We start from the raw sequence: 21,911 nt of genomic DNA on the forward strand, positions 1-21,911 counted from the left end.
AGACCTTCCCCAAAGAGAGAGAAGGAGATATTGACCTTAAGACGCTAAAAGCAACTTCTGGCATTTTTTTCTTATTTGATGTAAATATCTTGAGAGACATTCCTATCCAATTCAAGAAACAGAATTCTGAAAGGCCACTTGATTTCCAGGAGATCCCATAGAGCACAGGTGTCAAATTTACAGTGTCACATTTAGAGGTGGTATTCAGCAGATTCTGACCAATTCTGGAGAACCGGTAGTGGACATTTTGAGTAGTTCGTAGAACCAGCAAATACCACCTCTGACAGGCCTCGCCCGCATCTATTCTCTGCCTCCTGAGACACAGCTGATCGTCTGGGTCTTCCTGCACAGGAGAATGGAGTTGGAAAGCAGGTTAGTGGGGTAGGGTGGGGAGGGAATGGGATTTTGCAGTAACCTTCCCCTGCCACGCCCACCAAGCCACACCCACCAAGCCAAGCCATGCCCATCAAGTCACACTCACAGAACCAGTAGTAAAAAAATTTTTGAATCCCACCACTGGTCACGTTGTTGTCATGTGACATATCACAATGTTTTTCCCCTTCACAGAACTGGGGTGGGCGTGGCCTGTGTGTGAGACGTATTTGGCCCATGGGCTGCCAGTTTTACACCCCTGCTGTAGAGTAACCATGTTCCTGTCCAGGAATCTAAAATGTGGGCATTTGCTTGATCCTGCTCCCTTGGAAGCTATTGATGGTACCAATGCTGACTTCCCTGGGAGCTGGAGTAAACCTTATAATATTCTGCTTCCCGCTCAGGGGTGGGATTCAATTTTTTTTTACTACCGGTTCTGTGGGTGTGGCTTGGTGGGAGTGGCAGGGGAAGGATACTGTAAAATCTCCGGTCAGAAGTGGCATTTGCCGGTTCTCCGAACTACTCAAAATTTCTGCTACCGGTTCTCCAGAACTGGTCAGAACCCTCTGAATACCACTTCTATTCCCGTCCTGCTCTTTTTCTTTAAGTGAAAAGGAAAACTTTGGTGAACTTTGCTATCTGTCTGAAACTAATTGCTGCTTCTCTTCCAAGCTGGGTTTTGACTTTCTCCTTTTCACAAATGAGCTGTTTTTTTTTTTTTAAACCACTACGTGGTGGAGAGGACTAAGTTAAACCTATTAGAAAATTACAGTATTTCACCCAGAACTGAGATGCTGATCCCAGTGTGCAGATTTCCCCCTCCTCTTTAACACTTTATTATGGATATTTAGAAGCATTTAAATCCTTCATGCTATGAGGGAATTCTGGGCTTTTTCAAACAGTCACACTGAAAAATGATTGGGATGGGGCTTATTCTGAGTGTGAATTAGTTCTGTGAGAGCAGAATTTCACCTATTTTGGTGTTCCTCACCACATAAAGCAATGTGTCCGTTGAGCAAAGTATGGCTTACATCTGAGTAAATATGCATCGGGTTTCACTTAGAAAAATCCTCCGTAGTCTAATGATTGGAGCTCAGGGAATACCCTTGACATTTTAAAAAACATGTCGTAAAATGAGACATTTCACATTAAATAAATCAACATGTCATAATAAATTAAAGATGGTGTCTTCTTCTTTTAATCTTTTTTATTTGCTTGTCACTTACTCTTGGAACTCACACAATTAAGATTATCAGGGAAAGCTGCCTTAAAACAATCTTAAACCCTTCTCCTACCTCCCTACCTCCACTTTGGTTACCTTTTAATAATGACACTTTCTTTTAAAATCCATTTTCTCTGAATTACTGCACTGTAATTAATTCAGGGCTGCAAAAATCTAAAAGATCATTAGATGGTAGTAAAGAGGATTGCTGCTAATCCTTCCTCATCTTGTCTATTCTCTTCTCGTCTTCCTCCTGGAAGTGGTAGCCCTATTGCCAACTTTCCCCAAATCTAGCTTTTTAAAAATAGCTTTTAAAAGATATAATAGCCCAAGGTTTGCAGTCCTTTATATTTATCATTCCATTAAGAATGGCATGGTGGCCTATCAATATTGCATGTAAGTAGACAAAACTTTCAGGTAGCTTAAGCAAAGACAGGCAGAGTGAGAGTGAGAAGGAAAGGGAAAGGCAAAAAGAAAGAGAAAAGAAAGGATTATGTTGCCATTATCTAATAAACAGTATATTCCAAAGGCTAAAGCTTATTATAAAACCTACGTCTGTGTGTGTCTGTGTATGTTTTTAACCTTAGAAAATAAAATAAAATAAAATAAAAATGTCTGTTGCTTGGAGCCAGTCTTTGAAAGTTAATGCAGTTACCTTCCTTCCACTTGGCACAGTTTCTGCAGGGGAAGGTAGATGCTTCCTTATACATTATGTATCAAGGCGTCCTCCGTTAAGGATCTCGGAATTCCCTCTATGGCATATTTAGAAAGCATTATTGGCATTCCATCCCATGGTGTTATCAGTGAGTGACATGTCAATGCCTTGATGCCTGATGTTAATTATTCACAATCTGCCATTTCCATTGTACTGAGATAGCTTCTATCCGTGCTGACACAGAAAAGATTTAGCAAATAACATTATCAGACTCTAGAGAGAACGGTGAAAAGATCCAACTTTGTTTTGTGTGAGTGAGTGAGTGTGCGTGTGTGCGCGTGTGTATGTGTGTGCTAAAGTTGAACAAGAAAAAAAAAGAGAGACGGGGTAGAGTCTTGCAAAGGAAATGAAACTCTTCCAAGTTGGTTCATTCTTCAGGCGGACAAAGTCTCAACGTCATTGCCCAGCAGTGGCTGTTGGTTTTGACACCTTGCCATTTACTAACAGATGTGATGCACACAGTCCCATTAATTAGGCAGTAAATTATGACATTTGGGGCCAGGCTAGAAGAGCTTCTGAATGCAATGGGGAAACCGCTTGAAATTTGGTTTTCCCGTGAAATGATCAAAAGCTGGAAGACAAGTGAAATGCAGAGGCTGCAACACTGGGAAGCTGCAGTCACAGTCACGATGGTTTCGTCTTCATCATATTTTTTTAATTTTACTATAACAGTAGGAAAGGGGCTTAGACATTAGGATCTGCAGAACAGAATAGATCCATTAGGCAAGTAACATTTGCAAGTGCATGTGTAAAGTTTGAATTCATAGAAAATGTGTTCCCCCCACCCCCGAAGATGTCCATTGTATATAACTTTACCATCTAAGTAGGGTCAGTCTTGGAGCCCTAAGTCTCTGTTGAGTTGAAATAGCATATCTTCAATCTATACATATAAAAGTGAAATACCAATCACTCATCATCACAAAAGCCCCAGAACTGTAAAGCCTATAAACTTGAAATTTGGCAAGTTATATTCCTCTTGGCTTCTAGGTGCTCACTAAGAAAGGATTTTTCGAAATGACCATCAGAGCATTAGTATTTCATATATTATTATTAACACACTCTGATGCTAAGGAGTTCTACTCCCCCTCCCCACCTGAAAAGAAATCTGTTCCAAATACAAAACACAAGCAGAGGAGAGGAGTTTTCTGTTTCAATTTTAGTTTCACCAAGCAGCTTTAGTACAGAACAGTTGAGCTAAGCCACCCCCAGCCTCCTTGCTGTCTCCTTGCTCACACAGCAAATGCTACTTTCCAAACAGCCCTCAACTGTCTCACACACTGACAGGATGCTAGCCAGATTAATACTGATGGATGCTGGTAGGCAGTGGCAGAATTTCCCCCCGCCCCTTATTTTTCTCCCCCAAAACTAAGCCCGATCACATAGTTTTGTAGCGAAGCACAGGTATCGAGCTAGTTCTTACATGATTTCAAACATGAATTAAAATTGAATAAGCTTAGGATACAATCCATCTGTGGATAGGGAGAAACATTAAGGCAAACTGATTATATCCTGATTTACCTGTATATTTATTTTACAGGGCTTACACGCCAGTAAAGTCACAACTGACTTTGAGACGCCTAATTTTTTCCCCTCGATAACTTGGATTAAAAGAAAGCAAACACAGTCAACTGATTAAAAGCATCGATCACCATTTAAGGCCCCGAGGTCCACTCTGCCCATTTAAAACTATTTCCATTAGGACAGGGACAAACATCTTCAAGAACTTGCCTGAGTAGTCAAGTCTTCATAGACTTTCTAAACGCCAATAGGAAAGGAGTCGTTTGATGTGTCTGTGTGTGTGTGTGTGTGTGTGTGTGTGTGTGTGTGCCCGTGTGTGCGTGTGTGCATGCACACACATGCACACATGTACTTTGCCAAAGGAATTGATAGCAATAGAGAGGAATGCTTCCACAGCCACTGTTTGAGGACTCTCCTTGAGTGACGGGATATCATCCTCTTTGACCTTATCAGTCAAGTAGATATTACTGACCTGTTAGATACATTTGATTTCCCAAGAATAGGGTGGAGACTCATCTCAATAATGTGGGGGAAAAAAAATCAGTGAAATCTAATGACATTCATTCCATCTGATTGAAGATCAGCAACCAACCAAGATTCCCCCACCCCCACCCCCAAATGACCTCCAACCTGAGGAGGCGTTTACAAGGGGAGATGGCTCAGAGGATATATATATATACAGTTCTCGGTGGCTCCTTCTGTGGCTTGTGGGGCATGGACAACAGCACTTAGACTTATATATCGCTTCACAATGCTTTACAGCCCTCTCTAAGCAGTTTACAGAGTCAGCATGTTGCCTGGGTCCTCGTTTTGCCTACCTTGGAAGGCTGGAAGGTTGAGGCAACTTTGAGCCGGTTAGGATCGAACTGCTGGCAGTTGGCAGAATTAGCCTGCAACACTGCATTCTAACCACTGTGCCACCATGGCTCAATCCTCCTCCCTCCTTCCGATTGCTCAACAGGTGCAATGGCAGTAGAGAAACAGGTGGGGATGGGGATCCCCTGGGGCTCAGAATTCATGCTTCTTCACCATGAAAGGAACAAGGCTTCCTGCTACTGGCCTACCCTGTTTAAGATTTGGCACAGGAACAGGTGTGCGATGGGGGTGCAAGGACAGCACTTCTCTTTTTGCCCCAACAACCCTGCCATGAAAGCATGTGTGGAGTGTGTGTGTGTATGTGTGTATGTGTAGCACCTTGCAATCCGAAGTTGCAAAGGTTGTCCTTCGGGACCAATTTCACCCATAGGTGTATTGTTGCCTTTGTATGATGGGGTTTTTTTTCCCCAGACCTCTGTCTTCCTCATAAAATCAAAGTATGGATTTAAGACAAGGAAGCAGTGGGCAGAATGAGAGTGGGCAGTACTAGCCCCTCCCCAAATACTTTAATTAGCTTCCAAGTCTTTGTTACTTCTCTTATAATTTTATCTTTGTTCATTATTCCCTGCTCAGCCTCTGTGGAGGCTCTACAATTTTTATCGTAAAATAATATGCTGCTTATTTTTCTTTCTTTCTTTCTTTTTTTCTTCTCCCGGTCAAACAAGAGACCAGCCTGAAACCATCACGCTGGAGAGCGCTGAGCCTGTCTGCCCAGTCTGTCAACAGGATGAAAGCCAATCTCCAGTTTTTTTTTTTTAATTACAAGGATAACATGCTCACTCGTCTAATAATGAAGATGGTTAGCAATTTTAAATTTTAATAATCAATTACTGAAACTAATTCTCCATTAAACCACAAGAGAGCCATTAAATCTCAAAAGATGGAACATGCTGTATGTAGCAGTAGCAAATTTTTTCTATTTTTAAATATCATTAGGGAATATCTGATTGTTTCATTTCTGTGAATTTCTTTTACCTCTTTTCTCATGCAGACCCTCGTTTTTTAAGCACGGGAGTGTCACGTGATCTTATAAATAATAAAAAGAACCCCTTGCAAGGCTCCATCCAGTGTGTGAATTATGTGCTGAGAATATAATTTTTTCTTCAACCTAGCATATTTTGACTGAATAATCAGCCAAGTAAGTGACTAATTAATATTAAAATATGATCAATGCTATGAGGCATGGGGTGAAGAGACCTCTCGGTCTCTTTTTCCCTTTAGAAGCCCTGGGTTCAAATCCTATGGCTAACATAATCGGTGAGTTAAATTTGGTCATTTTGGTATCTCTCCAAAGGCTTTTGGTCCAGATAATACTGATTCTGTGTCTACATATGTGCAAGAGTGGGAAACTGGTGTTTCTAAAGAGAATCAGGGACACTGTTTTTTAAGGAATTGGTATTATTGTTTTGTCCTTTAATGCCAGAAGCAACTACCCCAAAGTGCATAAACCCATAAGCAGTTTCACAACCCTAGCCAAAGCAGATAAATGATGCAAGACACAGTTCTACTATGGGAAAGAAAAGAAACTGCAGAAATGCTTATTATACCAGAAGGCTGGTAAGAAGACCGATAAGTAATTAAATAATAAATGTTAATTATGACAACCCGATAGTTAAATATTTGATAAGATTTTACCCAACAAACCGAGTTAAATATCTACAATTAATTGCATATGAAGCTATGGATGATTATAACTAATGAATTTTAGAAATTATACTCTTTTCCGTAATCTTAATAAACGTTGCTGTTTCTAGGAATAATATCTAAAGTACATTAATTTTTAGGTTGCAAATTAAAGTTTTAATATTGTATATATTGCATTTTCCAAGATATGTATGATGTGCCTACGCTCATTCAGTTTGTACATTGCTCCCTTAATTGGTGAAAAATATAAATGAGTTAAACTTACTTAAACATATATATTGGAAGCCAGTATAGAGAGGGGTTTGTTATTATATTATTACTATTATTAGCTTATTCCTAATTTTGTGTATTAAATGTTATTATGAAATAACGTTATTTTGCCACAATCACAGAAATTATTTCTTTAGTAAATACAAAATATAATTTGAGTGATGAACAAAAGGCTTCCCTTTGCCATATCCTGCAAGGGAAGTAGCACTTATAGGGAAAGTGAATCAGACTTGGGGGGAAAAATTTAGTTAGGCTACAACAGACATACTCAGCATAGTTCGCTCTTCAGTGATTCTAGCCAAGCCTTATAATCAAATCACGCCTATTAATGACCCAGGAAAACCTCCAGTTTAATGCTGTTGAAGTGAAAAGAGACAATTTAGCTCTGGCATTAAGCATTCTGCCTCCGTTAAAGACATGTCACAACATCCAACTTTCACAGGACCAGATGACTGTACCAAAAGAGACAACTAGGAAGAAGAGGTGGGTTTTCACTGCAGTAATAAACAACGGAGCATTTGATGATGCCTTAAGCATAAGGCTGTTCTCATATATTGACTGGGTTCCTACATGGCATTAAGAAAAGATCTATGGAGATTCTCAGTCATCCAGGTCATGGTTGTCCCAAAAGAGTGCTTTTTTCAAAAGGCAACTGGATTTTTCTTTGTTTTTCTTTGAAGATGTTTCGCTTCTCATCCAAGAAGCTTCTTCAGTTCTGAACTAAAGAAGCTTCTTGGATGAGAAGCGAAACATCTTCAAGGAAAAGTTCAAGTCCAGTTGCTTTTGAAAAAAGCACCTTGGGGACATTAAGAAAGAGGTTCTTATGTTGGGGCTGTGATCCCTAATGGGCCCATAAGCCATTCAGAAGGTATGGTGGGTCCAGGAGTGAATTTGGAGCTAACCATCTGTCAAAACTATCCAGTGGTCACACAGTTCCTGCCTATGCTGGTGGTTGTTTTTATTTTTTTTTTGAATGGCAATTAGTAGCACGGCCATAGTTTATGGAGTGTCTGCAGAAGTGATAGTGAACCGGTATTTTTAACCAATATTTTAAATCCCCATCCTTTCATAAGTTTTTGTTCTGCTCTGTTCTGTTATCCTGAGAAAAGTTTCTGCTTTGGGTGGTCAGAGAAAAGCTAAAGATGACTGATGGTCTGATAGTGTTAATGAAACTAAAAGTATGTCAAGGGTGGGTTTGCTTTGCTTGTGAGCATATGGTGTGTGTTAGCATGGCATATACGCGAACCGAGGTTTTTTTGTCTTGGTGAGGTGGAATATTTCACTGACCCTGAAAACCTGGAAGACAGAGCAGGACCATTACAGAAAAATTTCCTACTCCAGAGGAGAGGGAAATATGAGAAAGAGGCTCAGGATAACTCCACCTTAATTATGCTAAGTATAAGTTGGGCTGGAGAATTGCTTTGATGGACCTTCAAGATTCTGTCAAGTGACACCCTCCCTTCCTCCATCTCACCTGAGAAAAAGGGACATCCTTGGCAGATGTATTTTTCTGTCTTGCTCAGTATCTTTGAAACCAAAGTTACATGTGGGGTTGCAGTAGGTACTCCCTACCTAGCAAAAGGCGGTGGTCAGCAAATCCTGAGTGGGGCAGAGTAGAAATTCAGCCCTTCTGCACCACTGGATGAGGTTCTCAAGACTCTTTCCTGCACCAACCCAGTCTCTTCCTTGAGGGTTTCAAGGATCTTCTCCCGCTTTCATGTTTGCAGTTCTCCAATGAAACTCTGGCCTGGATTTAGGGCAGCAAAACATTCCCCTCCCCTATCAGGCACGTCCTGTGATTTATAAGAGGGAGGAATGAGGGGAGGTAGACCTTTCCATTTCTACCAGCAGTCTAAGTGCTCTGCAAATGGGGAACAGCCTTCTTTCATACCCTCTCCATCGGTCCACATAGCCACAACCATGGCCACAACCAACCAGATCCCCTACAGTTCATGGCAACTGAACTGGAAATAAGTGGGTTCTGCTGTGAAAAGAAATTATTTTAGGATTATCAAAGGGACAGAAAGCTAATTTTGGAGCAGTACAAAATCCTGTCACGTACAGCTGAAGATTCAGAAGAACTTCCTTTAAACTTCACCTTAGATACAAGGCACCACTACTGAAATCTACCTGTTGCATAATATTCATGCCCTGCATACAGCCGCATTACCATATAAATAATGGAGTGTGCTTACGGTCCTCTCATAGAGGCAGCCGCCCAGCGTTGTAGCCCTGCGGTCATCTTTCTGTGAGGTAAAATCCGTGGCTTTGTGTTCTATGCTGACCTTTGTTAGCCAGGCAAATCTCTTTATTGCTGATAGATAGGCTGACTAGTCATTGTGATGATGAGTCATGCTCAGTTAAACACCCCTGGTGGCTGTTGAAGAAGAAAGCAGTTGGCAATCGCTTTGTTTCCCTCTTGGCTTTCCCGCTGTGAATGGATCTGGGTGTAAAAAAGAAAAAAGAAATTAATTATCGGGTGCTTGATCGTCCATCTTTCTCCTCTTTTTCTTATCAGCTCATGTGCTGCTGACATAGTTGGGGCCCATTCCCTCATGCCATGTAGGCCTGCCCTCTAAATCGAGGGGATGAAGAATTATTTTAAGTTCCCGGAACTGGCTTAGCTTAATTTCAGAGAAGCAAGCGATCTTGGGTGAATGGGCATCAAAAGCTATTGTCTGCCCATTTATTTTAATTAGGTTTACCAATTTTTCAGGAATGCTCCAGAAGTAGAATGGCCTGTGCTTCAGTTGTCTGACCTCATTTGCTGGAGTCCTTGTGGGCCTTTTCTGGCGGGCTCATAGATCATCTTCTGCTGGCTCTTAAATAATTTTTGACCCTAAGTTTAACTAGAAGAATTTCCCCGTTAGAGGGTTTGAACCCCTCCCTCTGACCAGGCCAAATCTCATGTTTTCAAAATTATCTTCTGCTGTCTGACGTTCTGCTAGAGCAGCTAGATATTCTTTATTTCCTATCCTCAAATATTGTACTGGCGTTCCTTCTTTTTTTTTTATTAAGCCCCATTGAAATCAACAGGTCCCAAGGTTGCCACAGTTTTTCCAATCTTCTCCGATTAGATTCCCTGCATAATTCTGTATAAAGAAAGAAAAACAATACGATGACCAGCAGTGTCCCTTTTATATTATGTATTATACATAACTTTCAGGGTGACATCGATGTCTAAATTAAATGATTGTACTTTTTGATCATAGTATTTTTCTTAGGCAGCACCTCAAGATACTAGATCCCTTTCTTGATAAAGCAATTTTGCAAGAGAAAAATGTCAGTTCCTAACTAGCAATAGCACTTAAACTTATATACCACTGCATAGTGCTTTACAGCCCTATCTAAGTGGTTTACAGAGTCAGTATATTGCCCCCAACAATCTGGGTCTTCATTTTACCAACCTCAGAAGGATGGAAGGCTGAGCCTGGTGAGAATCCAACTGTTGGCAGTAGGCAGAATTAGCCTGCAATACTGCATTCTAACCACTGCGCCACCACAGGTCTTAACTATCTGCAAATAAACTTCTGTGAAAGGTTAGATTATTTTAAACTGCCATTTTTTTCTCCTCCTAGTTTGAAATGTTCTTAATCAACCTGTTGTGTTAGAGAGGTCCACTGAGGACAACTGGTTTACATAATTGGGCTCCTAGATCAAGTCAGCTTTGAGAATTTTCTTTTGCATTAGAACCACCCTTCCTGGGTAAGATTGAAAGAGGGAGGCAGTTGGAAAACATGGTGTATTTTCAGGGATCTCCACAGGATGGGTGCCTATGTGTGTTTGTGTGCCCGTGTGCTTCATAAAAGTCAAGATGCAACCCTGCAATGAAACCCACAATCTTGAGTTTTTAACACCCCTCTGGCCTTCCTGATTTCGGACACCTCCTACCAATAAATCAGCTTGGATTTCAAAAGTATTTGCTTGCCCTGACATGATAAACAAAAAGGGAGAACTCTGCATCATGCAAGGACCAGAAGACAAAAGCTTCAAGAAGAAGTTTCCCAAGGTATTAAGTCTGGTATCTTTCCAACCTTAGCTGGTAGGCATTGCTTCCCAGCCTCCCTTGACTCTTTCCCTGTTTGATATTTCCTTTAGGTTCCTTTAGCAGTTTTCCTTTACCATCTTTGGTTTTCAAATGGATTTTAGATCTTATTCTGCACGGGGCAGGACTTTGGGTGAGCCTCAGGGTGACTAGTGGGGTGCTACCATGGTCTCTGCCAGTATTGGTATCTATGGGAATGAGAAGCACAAGATCCCTGCTATGTGGATCAAAGCTGGGACAATACTGTCCACAGTGCGTTTTCGGGCAACCTCTTCAGACAAGGAAACAATGCTTTTTTCTGCTTTTCCCTGTCCATGGAATGTGAAAATCTGCCTCTGACCATTCTGTTATTTCTTCTTCTTTCTAAATCTATATATTCTGCCATTTATCTATTCCTCCTTGCCACTTGTAATATTTTCTCATTGTTTCTCTAGTGTCCACCTCACTTTAATTAGGGAATTGTCATTGCTTCTAGTCTTTTTCTTCCTTTCTGTTGTATTGCCGATTGGATTTACTGCAGTCCTACCTCTGTCTGCTTATTCCACCTGATCTGGTAAGGACCGCAGCTCCCATAGCTCCCAGACAGTAGAGATTATATCCCTCTTATATAGAAAATTTGTAGTCCCAAATCTAAAATAATAGCCAAAGCTTCTGACAATCATGGTCAACTTTCAAAAAAAAACAAAAAAACCCCAGTAGCCTTTCTATTGCTTCAACCTAGTTTAGCGCTTCTTATTTATTTATTAGAAGATTTCTTTCTGGAAAAGTGTCCATTTTGCACATTTTCTTGGGCCAACAAGCTTCACTTTTATTTTTTCCACATTATTCACTGATTTGACCTGACTGGATTTAATTTGAGGATAAGGGGGGAAAGCGGGGCAGTTAGAGCAGGGAAACTAATAGAAAGAATTATCCAAAAATAGATTTTAAAGAGACAGATGGTTTAGTCCTGCAAGGTTTTTGTAACTTTTTTTTTTAACCTTTCAAAGGCAAGAAAGGTTTCAGAATTCTCCCTCATGTATCTTGTTTCAGCCTATAAATGATTGCAATTAGCACACATGGAGGGTTATCTTGTGAAGCACCATAACTGTACAACCCACCCCCCAAAAAACATCCTATCTTTAGGAATTTAAGAAAAGCACTATAATTGGTTGTGATAGTACAAGCTGTGCCTTCAACAATTAAGGCTGAGGAAATATTGAATGAAATAAGTTCATTTAATACTCCCCACACACTCCAATACATCTGCCACTTTAAATCAAGAGAATGACAGGTGATTTTTTTGTTTGCGTTTGAAAAAATCCCACCCCCCAAAATGGGTTTTCTAAGAATAAAAAAAAATGGATCTGTTAAAACAATTGCTTAGTGGATGCTTAAATTTCAAAAAGACATAACTTCTGGTAATGTAATTGTATTGTCACATCAACTAACGTAGGTTTAAATGCATATTACTTCATGATTAGTTTGGTGTTATGTTCTGCCTGTGTTTCTTTTATTTAATACATCTTAATACCAGCTCTCAATCAAATGGCAGTCATTACATAAAATAAGGCACATTAACCAATAAAATCTAAAAAATACAGTCAATTAAAAAACCCCACATCTCCAGATACATGCAATATAAAAAAAATCAGATGCCACAATCCTTGGAGAATTAAAAAGCAATCATACACATTTGTTAGCATTAAAAACCAAAACAAAGCGTGTGGTATGTGCATCCATGGTATTTAACAATAGCACACCTCTTGCTGTCACCTACTATATGCTTCCCAGCCAAAACTATTCACATCATGAATGAAGATTTTTCTCTTTCAGAGACCTTAGGTGATATTCCTGAACTTACTTATAGACAACCTCCTAACCTGTTTAGACAATGTTTGATATGCTCTGCTTCTTCACCTTCTGAATATTATATTTTATGTGAAAATATCAGAAGAGCCAGCTATGCTTTTCCCTTTTCAGCTTTTTTTCCACATTTTTTTAGGCATGGGGCAAGGTGACTCTGAGAACCATCCTCCCTACACTAACTCTGCTTTCCCAGACATGTGAAAAAACATAACATAAAAAAACCAAACCCAAAACATGCTGATACTTTTCAATGCAAAATGGTCAGATTTGGTTGCTTTGACTACTTAAACATTAACCACGATATATTCAGGAGAATCCTACAATAAAGGATAAATTCAATCAAATTTCATCAGTGTGGATTAACTACATTTTTTTCCTAGGCAATTACTGCTAACTTAGAAGACTAATTTCAAATAGAAACAACAGGAAAGGGCTTGGAGCAGAGAATGAGAAAGAAAGAAAGAAAGAAGGAAGGAAGGAAGGAAGGAAGGAAGGAAGGAAGGAAGGAAGGAAGGAAAGAAAGAAAGAAAGAAAGAAAGAAAGAAAGAAAGAAAGAAAGAAAGAAAGAAAGAAAGAAAGAAAGAAAGAAAGAAAGACTGGCGGTGGTTGAAACAGACTTGCCATTACATCAATCCTGGAGTAGTTTTGGTGGTAAAATCAGCCCTGGATGGGGTGACTGAAAGAGAGAAGAACAGTACCAGAGATCACTGGAATGGCCTCATTGGGGAGAGGGAGAGAGGAGAGAGAGAGAGGGGGGAGAGAGGGGAGAGAAGAGAGAGGGAGAAAGAGGGAGAGAGGGAGAGAGAGGCAGAGAGAGGAGGGGAAGGAGGGGGAGGGGGGGAGAGGGAGAGAGAGAGGGAGGAAGAGAGAAGGAGAGAGGGAGAGGGAGAGGAGGAGGAAGAGAGAGAGGAGAAAGAGGAGAGAGAGAGAGAGAGGGGAGAGAGGGAGAGAGAGGAGAGAGAGGGAGAGAAGGAGAGGGAGAAAGAGGGAGAGAGGAGAGAGAGGGGGAAGGAGGGGGAGAGAGAGGGGAGAGGGAGAGAGAGGGAGGAAGAGAGAAGGAGAGAGGGAGAGAGGGAGAGAGGGGGGAGAAAGAGGGAGAGAGGGAGGGAGAAAGAGGGAGAGAGAGAGGGAGAAAGAGGGAGGAAGAGAGGGAGAGAGAGGGGGGGAGAAAGAGGGAGAGAGGAAGAGAGAGATAATTTTTTTGTCACATCCTATGCAAAGTGAGTGTGCTATCATATTTTGCTAGTGGTCACTATCCATAGGTAAATCTAGAGCAGGAATATTATTATATTGCCTATCAATATTCCTTAATAGCTGGGACATGCCCTAAGAGTGTGCCTTTCTGAATGGTCACATTGGAAGTCAGGATTCTTTCTGACAATGATTGGCAGTTGAAGACTCACACTGTTGATAAAAAGATTTAATCTTAGAAAAGTTTAAGAAACTACTGCTAGCCACAGCTTTCCAGGACATTTTGCTATCAAGTATTCTTCTAATGAAACCTGTATTAAATTGTAATGGCCTCCAGTTTGAGAACATGTGAAGACCCGTGACAGATGTATTCTGTTAAAACCAACCATTCAAACTATAGCCATTGAAATAAAACTCTGATAACTGTTAACTCTTACTATTTAAGATTAATGCAGGAGGAAATTGCTTTGTCCAGCCATGCCTAGTTTTATTAGGTATGGTCTCCATTTTTTTGGATTAAGCATAAAGCTCCAGACTTTGACATAATTCGCCCATCTTCAACTACAGAGGGGGGGAAATGCCCAATAGGACAGCCAGGCAACAATAGTTTCCTTCTCTGTTGCTTAAACCTCCAAATAATTCATTTCTTCAGATTCATTTTTAATATTGTAAACCCAATCACATACAAATAGTTGGAGTGAGTGAATAAGTGAATGAATTATTGAATGAATGTATCCTTCCTTCCTTCCTTCCTTCCTTCCTTCCTTCCTTCCTTCCTTCCTTCCTTCCTTCCTTCCTTTCTTTCTTTCTTTCTTTCTTTCTTTCTTTCTTTCTTTCTTTCTTTCTTTCTTTCTTTCTTTCTTTCTTTTTTTCTTTCTAATGTTTATATAGCCACCCATCTTAAAAACAAACCTTGGCCACTTACAACCAATAAAACAATATGTAACAGTCTAAAACTAAAAGCAATTAAACCAAAAAGAGAAAAACTTCTCTGGACTTCTCTGATGTAGACCCACTTTCATCCCATCCTGACCTTTCCCTATCCCAACTCCAAGGGGAAGAGACAGATTTTAAGTACACCTCTGAAGGCTAGAAGGATGGGGGCCTGTCAAATGGCCAGGGGAAGGGGAGGGTGTTCCGTAGGGTGGCAGTTACAATCAATGGTGGGATTCAAATAATTTAACAACCGGTTCTCTGCCCTAATGATTTCTTCCAACAACCAGTTCACCAAACTGCTCAGAAAGTTAACAACCGGTTCTCCCGAACTGGTGCGAACTGGCTGAATCCCACCCCTGGTTAAAATGGAAAAGACACATTCCCAAGGCCAAGCAAGATGGCAATATTTAAGGGGAGGAACTTGGAGCATGGCCACCATATCTGCTTTTGTGGGATGGAGAGATGTGCTCAGAGAGAGGTAGTGTTGCAGACCACCTGGTTCTATTCCATTAGACCTTTAAAAATGATAACCAGCATCTTAAATTGCATCCAGAAGGAAACTGGGAACCAATGTAACTCACACAACAAAGGTGCAGTATTAATGGACCTAGAAATGCCCAGCACTGAATTCCGAACCAGTTGTAACTTCCAAGTGGTCTTCAAGGGCAGCCCCACACAAAAGATGTCGCAATAATCAAAAAGTGACCGAAGTGTGTATGACTGTGAGCAAGACCTCTGGTTCTAGAAAAGGATGCCCATGACAAATTTGTACAAATACCTCTTTAGCCATGGCTGTCACCTACTCATTGAGCAATAGCTAAAGGTCCCGGAGGATCTTCCAGTTTTGCACCACCTCCATCCAAGAAAGACTCAGTTTCAGAGTCAACGATAACATATTCACAGATCAAAAACACAAAGCTTGCCAGTTCCTCCACATTCAGACCCTCACAATCTCCAGATACCTCAGTGGTCAGCACTCCAACACCATCACTAATCATCCTGAGATAATGATGTACAACTACCATATCATACTGATGACTGATACTACTTCCCATGCCAGCAAATAATATTACCTAGAGTTTTCATGTTGACGTTAGAGAGGAGGTAGCTCTGAGCCCTGAGGCACCCCACAATGTAGAGGCTGAAGGGTTCAGCTTGTCCTCTCCCACCAACACCTTCTGAAACCATCTATAGAAGAAAGGAGAACCACTTCAAAACAGTTCCTCCCGCTTCCAATACCTTAACCGGTTCAGAAGGATATCATAGTGGACAGCATTAAAAACCACTGAGATCTCCAGGAAGGCCAGGATAGTTGTATCATCCTGTCCTCAGTCCTTCAAGGTCATCATAAAATGGGACCAATGTTGTCTCAGTACTGCATCCTAGTCTGGACCCAGATGGAAAACAGTCCATATAATCAGCTTCATCCAAGGTTTTCTGTATCTGAGTGCTGCCCATCCTCCCAACAGCTTTCCCTCTGAAGGGAAGTTTGGGCACTGAATGAAAATTGTCAAGAACTGTTGGGTCCAAGGACCTTCTCACGGATGGCCTCTTGAGAAGCACTACTGCCTCCTTCAAGACAGGAAGAATCACCTCTCCCACAAAAAGTCATTAACCATGCTTTTACTCAACTACATGTCATCTCCTGGAGACCTTGACTGATCAGGAAAGGCCATGAGTTCAGAACACAGGTGACAAAACTCATAGCCACAAGGACTCTGTCCACCTCCTTGGAACCAAGTGACTCAAACTTCTCTCAGATAATAGGGCTCAAATGTGTCTCAGTCACTTCCAACAAATAGTGGAAGTGGATGTCGCTGGAATATTTTCTACCCTTGTGCAATACAGATCATTTAATAATCACAAGTTATCACATACAGGTAGTCCTTGATTTACAACCATTCATTTAGTGACCGTTTGAAGTTACAACAGCACTGAAAAATGTGACTTGGGACTGTTTTTCACACTTACGACCGTTGTAGCATCCCCATAGTCATGCTGTCAGGGCTCCAACAAATCCACCCTCATTCAAATCAAAAGTCACTAGCCGCATCTCAGAGAAAAGTAAATGGATTTATTAGGAGTGGCCATGTTGACATAAGCTGGATGCAGCTGATACTAAATTACATCATTTTCCCCTTGACCCTGGTCTTCCCCACCACCACCTGGATGTGACTTCTCCAGTGGGACACCTCCATCTCCAAGAGTCATCCATCATGCTCTCCAATAACCTTCTTATGCTCCGACAACTTTGGGCTACCGGGGATGATTATCTAGGCATTTAAGGAATGTCTTGTTTTCCCCACCCCCTTTTTCTGGCAGCTAAAAAGACCAAAGGAGTATCTTTTTAGTTGACACATATGATCAAAATTCAGATGCTTGGCAACTGACTCATTTTTATGATGGTCCGGGATCATGCAACGACCTTCTGACAAGCAAAATCAATGGGGAACCCAGATTCAATTCATGGACATGTTACTAACTAAACAACTGCAGCGTTTCACTTAACAACAGTGACAAGAAAGGTTGCAAAGTGGGGCAAAATTAACTTAACAGCTGTCTCACTTAGCAACAGAAATGTTGGGTTCAATTGTGATCGCACGTCGAGGACTCATAATAAACTTCCATAGGATTTTGTAAGATCATTCATCCCCATAGGAGATGCTGGTTTTTTATATGAGGTAGAAAGTTTATAAAGACAGCCTTATGAAAAATAGTGGGAATGGGCAAGAATAGAAGAAATGCAAAAAACCAAATTTGATTTTATCCCATCACCAACCCAGGAATTCAAAAAAAGAGTATATGCAGAGTTTCAAAATAATATTGTCCCTTGGCTTTGGCTATATCCGTTCTTATTTGGCTTCAACAAAGTTAAAGCCTAAGGTAAAATTAAATACATTTCATATCACAAACGCCACAGGCTTCGTCCCAGAGCTTTCTAGATCAATGCCTACTTCACATGGCACATGACTCCTGACAAAGGAGTACAAACACAGCTTGTGTAATGGATGGAGTTGATGAAGGGAAAGAAAAAAGAAAGAAAAATGGCGGCTGAGGAAAGAGGAGAAGAGCTTGTGCTGACTGACTTGCACCTCTCAGTGTCCACTGGGAGGAGCAGGACCAGGACTCTTGTGTCTGATTGGTTCCATGGTGCAGCCACTCACTCTTCCTCTCTTCTCTTGGTTTAGGAACTTGGCTCTTACGTTTTGTTGATACTGTACTATAGTCCCCAACTCCTCACACTGGGCTGGCTTAATTTCTTTATGCTATCTACATTTTTTGTTTTATGCTTTGAGTTTATTTTTAAGCCTCAGTTGGGGCTATCTGGAAAACTGCTCCTTCATTTCACGCTCCTTCGTTCAAACGGCTTCTGCCTATCTAGATCTGTCGGCCCAGCTAGCCTACATAACTTGCACCCATTATTTAAAGACATAATGCATGAAAGCAAAAAAGAAAAAGAAAGAAAGAAAGAAATTTTACCTTATTCATAACAACGGGGAGAAAACAACCCACAGACCTGAAGCCCAGTTCAGATGGGAAAGCTGGATCATAACAGGTGATGCCCTCTTGTTTTTCTCTCTCTCTGCCTCTGCCTCTACTACGCACACATGCTCCCCCAGTTGGTCTGCCTCTGCGATCTCATTCATGTGGAAAAGAGCTCTTTCCAGAAGGACTTCCTACTGTCAATGTGTCTTTCAGAATCACCCTGCACTCGTGTAACTCAGTTTTATCCTTTGATTTGTGGACAAGGGCAATGTTTTCTCCTCCCTGCTACTGACTCCATGCCCAGGAGGTTGTGTCAAGATTTCTCCACAGACGGTGACTACTTGCCCTTTCTGCATCACCCTTCTTTCCTCTGCTGGCTGCGGGCACCGCAGATTTGGTGTGCAGGGGAAAAACAAACAAACAGCCGGACGTTGCTCTTGCTAATCACCTGGAAGAAGTGAATTTCTAGATAAGCCATTAGGCTAGAATGCTTCTCCCTCTCCATAACTGAGATTGATACAGACTGAAAGGTAATGCCATAGAAAAAGCAACGCTCATCCTTTCCCTGGAGATATCTATCTATCTATCTATCTATCTATCTATCTATCTATCTATCTCCAGGGAAAGGATGAGCGTTGCTTTTTCTATATATATGTATGTATATATATGTGTGTGTGTGTGTGTGTGTGTGTGTGTGTGTGTGTGTGTGTATATATATATATAATTTTATTTCTTAAAGCTGAATACCATATACATATACATATACATACGTCACATACGTACATACGTACATATATATATATATATATATATATATATATATATATATATATTTTTTTCTTAAGTTTTCGGGTACTTACATGTATGGCATTCAGCTTTGTTCGGGTATTTTCCCACGTCATTGTAGTTGTGCTTTTAAAGTTGTAGCAGCGTTTGGCAGAATCTCATCTGCCATCATCAGGCTTCTGTATTGTGTTCGTCTATTGTGTTAGACGAACACAATACAGAAGCCTGATGATGGCAGATGAGATTCTGCCGAAACGTTGCTACAACTTTAAAAGCACAACTACAATGAAGTGGGAAAATACATGAACAAAGCTGCATACCAGATATATATATATATATATATTCTCCCTAAAATCATATAAAGTTTGGTCATGTTACAGTAGTTTAACTTCAGGATTTCCTCTCTGTTCTCTTTTCCTTCCTGGCTAACATTCTGATATCTGGCAGGGCTTTTTCTATTCTACACTTCCACCTACACAAACTCTGTAAATGCATTTTAGTGATTTCTTTTATTGTTAGTGTCCATTCCGTCTGGATGGATGAAGCAGCAGTCTGAGGTTAAATGAATTCTCTTTAAATCTCTTTAATGCCCTCTCTTTGTTCCTTTAGATGCTCACAATTAGTCTTATTTGCCCACTTGACTGAAGTGTTTGTGGATTGTGCCCGGTGTATACAGGCTTGAAAAGCGTTTCTTCGAAGCTCTATTATTTACCTCACAAACCTAAAGCAGCTCCTGTCTAGAAACCTGCCAGATTACTGTGAAAATATATTTGTTCGCACAAGGGTCCTAAAGTACATATGATTTATTCTTGAGAAATACTCCCTTCAATGCAGCTTAGCCTCTAGAGACTTAAAAAAACCTCTCTAAGCTATGGATGTTGAATGACAGCCACGTCTTCATCCAGGCAGAGGGCTTCACAGTTTGGAGGCTAATGGCAACATGTTAGATCTTCTACTCTTTTCTTTTCTCTGGTATGCATGAAACATTTTTCTGCCCTAGGCAAAAATCATAAACTGGCATTCCCTACTGTCCATTCATATGGGATCCAGACCTGTTGCTTATATCTTTTGGCCTTCATCACACTTACGCACCTCTTCTTTTGTATCAAGCCACAGGATCGATTGTCCCAGCCTCCAACTCACTAGTCACTTCCCAGCAAAGCTTCATGGAAATGCCCTTTATGTAGAAAGAAACTCATGTTGCTTTCTACATAAAATCATCTTCATAACACATCTTGGGTTGAGCGTGGGGAATTAACCATGGACTGGCCAGCAGTCAAATAAAACTGGGGATGAATTCATAACAGAGCTTAAGTTTTGGAAAGTAGTAGAGTAGAATAAGCCATGGTTTTCAAGAACATCATGGAGCCAGTTTAGTGATCCTGTAATCCCTTTTAGTTGTGACTTCGACTACAGTAGCTGTTAATGCATATTGCTTTTGGAACTAAGATTAAAGATGGGATGTGTGGCCTACTTGAAATGCTGTGTCCCAAAGTGAGAGGAACATAGCTGAGTTCAATGCCTTATTCCCTTTTGATTCTGCTTATACCCATCAGTCCTCTTCATTTCCCTTGGGGTTGATGAAGAAAAGCTGCAGAGATGATAGGTAAAGGTCCAATCCAGAAGATAATAGGAAGGAAGCAAATGGCATTCTGTTAAACGGAGATACTGATAATCCAATTCAGGATTTTCTCTTATTGGTGATAAGACCTCTCAATGCCCGAGCATATAACTTTTATATACTGTTGTTGCTTTAAAGCCCCATCTTGTGGCCAGAGGGACAAATACCAATTATATTGTTTGAAGCTGACCCAACCTCTTTCCCATCAGCCCACACTCTCAAAACAAGTGCGCGCTGGGAAGCCAGACTCCATTTCCTTTAGCATTTGGAGAAGGCAGAAGCACAAAGAAGAATCCAACTTAATCATGGTTATTCAAGGACAAACCCACATCCCACTCACAAAGTGCTGGTGAATTTTAAATTACTTGTATTTATTAATTGCCCTCGGAAGTTGTGGGAGCGCCATCACTTAAGACTTTCAAGAAGTGATTGGACTGCCATTTGTCAGAAATGGTGCAGGGTCTCCCGCTCGGGTGGGGGGTTGGACTAGATGACCTACAAGGTCCCTTCCAACTCTGATTATCTGTTATTGTTATGTTTAGTAGTAACTCAATATTGCCTATCTTGCATTTGGTTTTCATTGTATGTATTCCTATTTCCCCCAGTTTCACCATATCCTGTTCTTTCAATAAAGCATTCAGATCTATGCACATGGTCGTTTTATTGGAGGATAGGTGGGTTTAGCTGCATGTCAAGTTGCATACAGTCTAACATGTAGTAAGGACAGAACAGGGCCCATCCAGGATTTCAAATTGGGGTTGCGCCCAATGCTACTTGGAAACAGAACTCAGGATTGTAACATATACCAAACAGGTGCTATATGAGTTAGCTTAGTCCTTTCTCCATTGTCTCATCCCTTTCCCCACCAAATGGAGGTTGGGCTGGATTAATCCCATTTTACTCTACAGAAAAAATATGTTTAAATAGTCTCATTTTTTTTCCTTCATCCACAAGCAAGCAGGTGATTTGCCTCTGTTGTCTCTAGAGGGCTCCTCTGCCTCTTTTTCTAAATTTCCCGTTTTTCCTTAACCCTCCAAGCAGGGAAAGGAATAGTAGATGGAAGAGCTCAGACATTGTAAAAATAGATTTTATCTGTTCTGGCCTTCATCAGCCCTTTTAAAGGCCATTTTTTTACCTACAGATTGTCACTATTTAACAAGAGCATCTTGCGTTATAATTGGTTTGGATAAAGACATTAGCAAGAAATTATGCCTTGATATTACATCCCTACACAGTCATCTCAGTGGTGGTTTAATACTTTTTTTTTTCAGACAAAATATCCATCTCCTGTGAATAAAAGCAAAAACAAACAAAAACAATTCTATCTATAGAAAGTGATTCAGGAAACAATAACAACAACAAAAATAGTAACAAAATAATA

Source organism: Pseudonaja textilis, chromosome 1 (assembly GCF_049901715.1).
Source record: "Pseudonaja textilis isolate UNSWEBS1 chromosome 1, rPseTex1.2, whole genome shotgun sequence".
Taxonomy (NCBI): domain Eukaryota; kingdom Metazoa; phylum Chordata; class Lepidosauria; order Squamata; family Elapidae; genus Pseudonaja; species Pseudonaja textilis.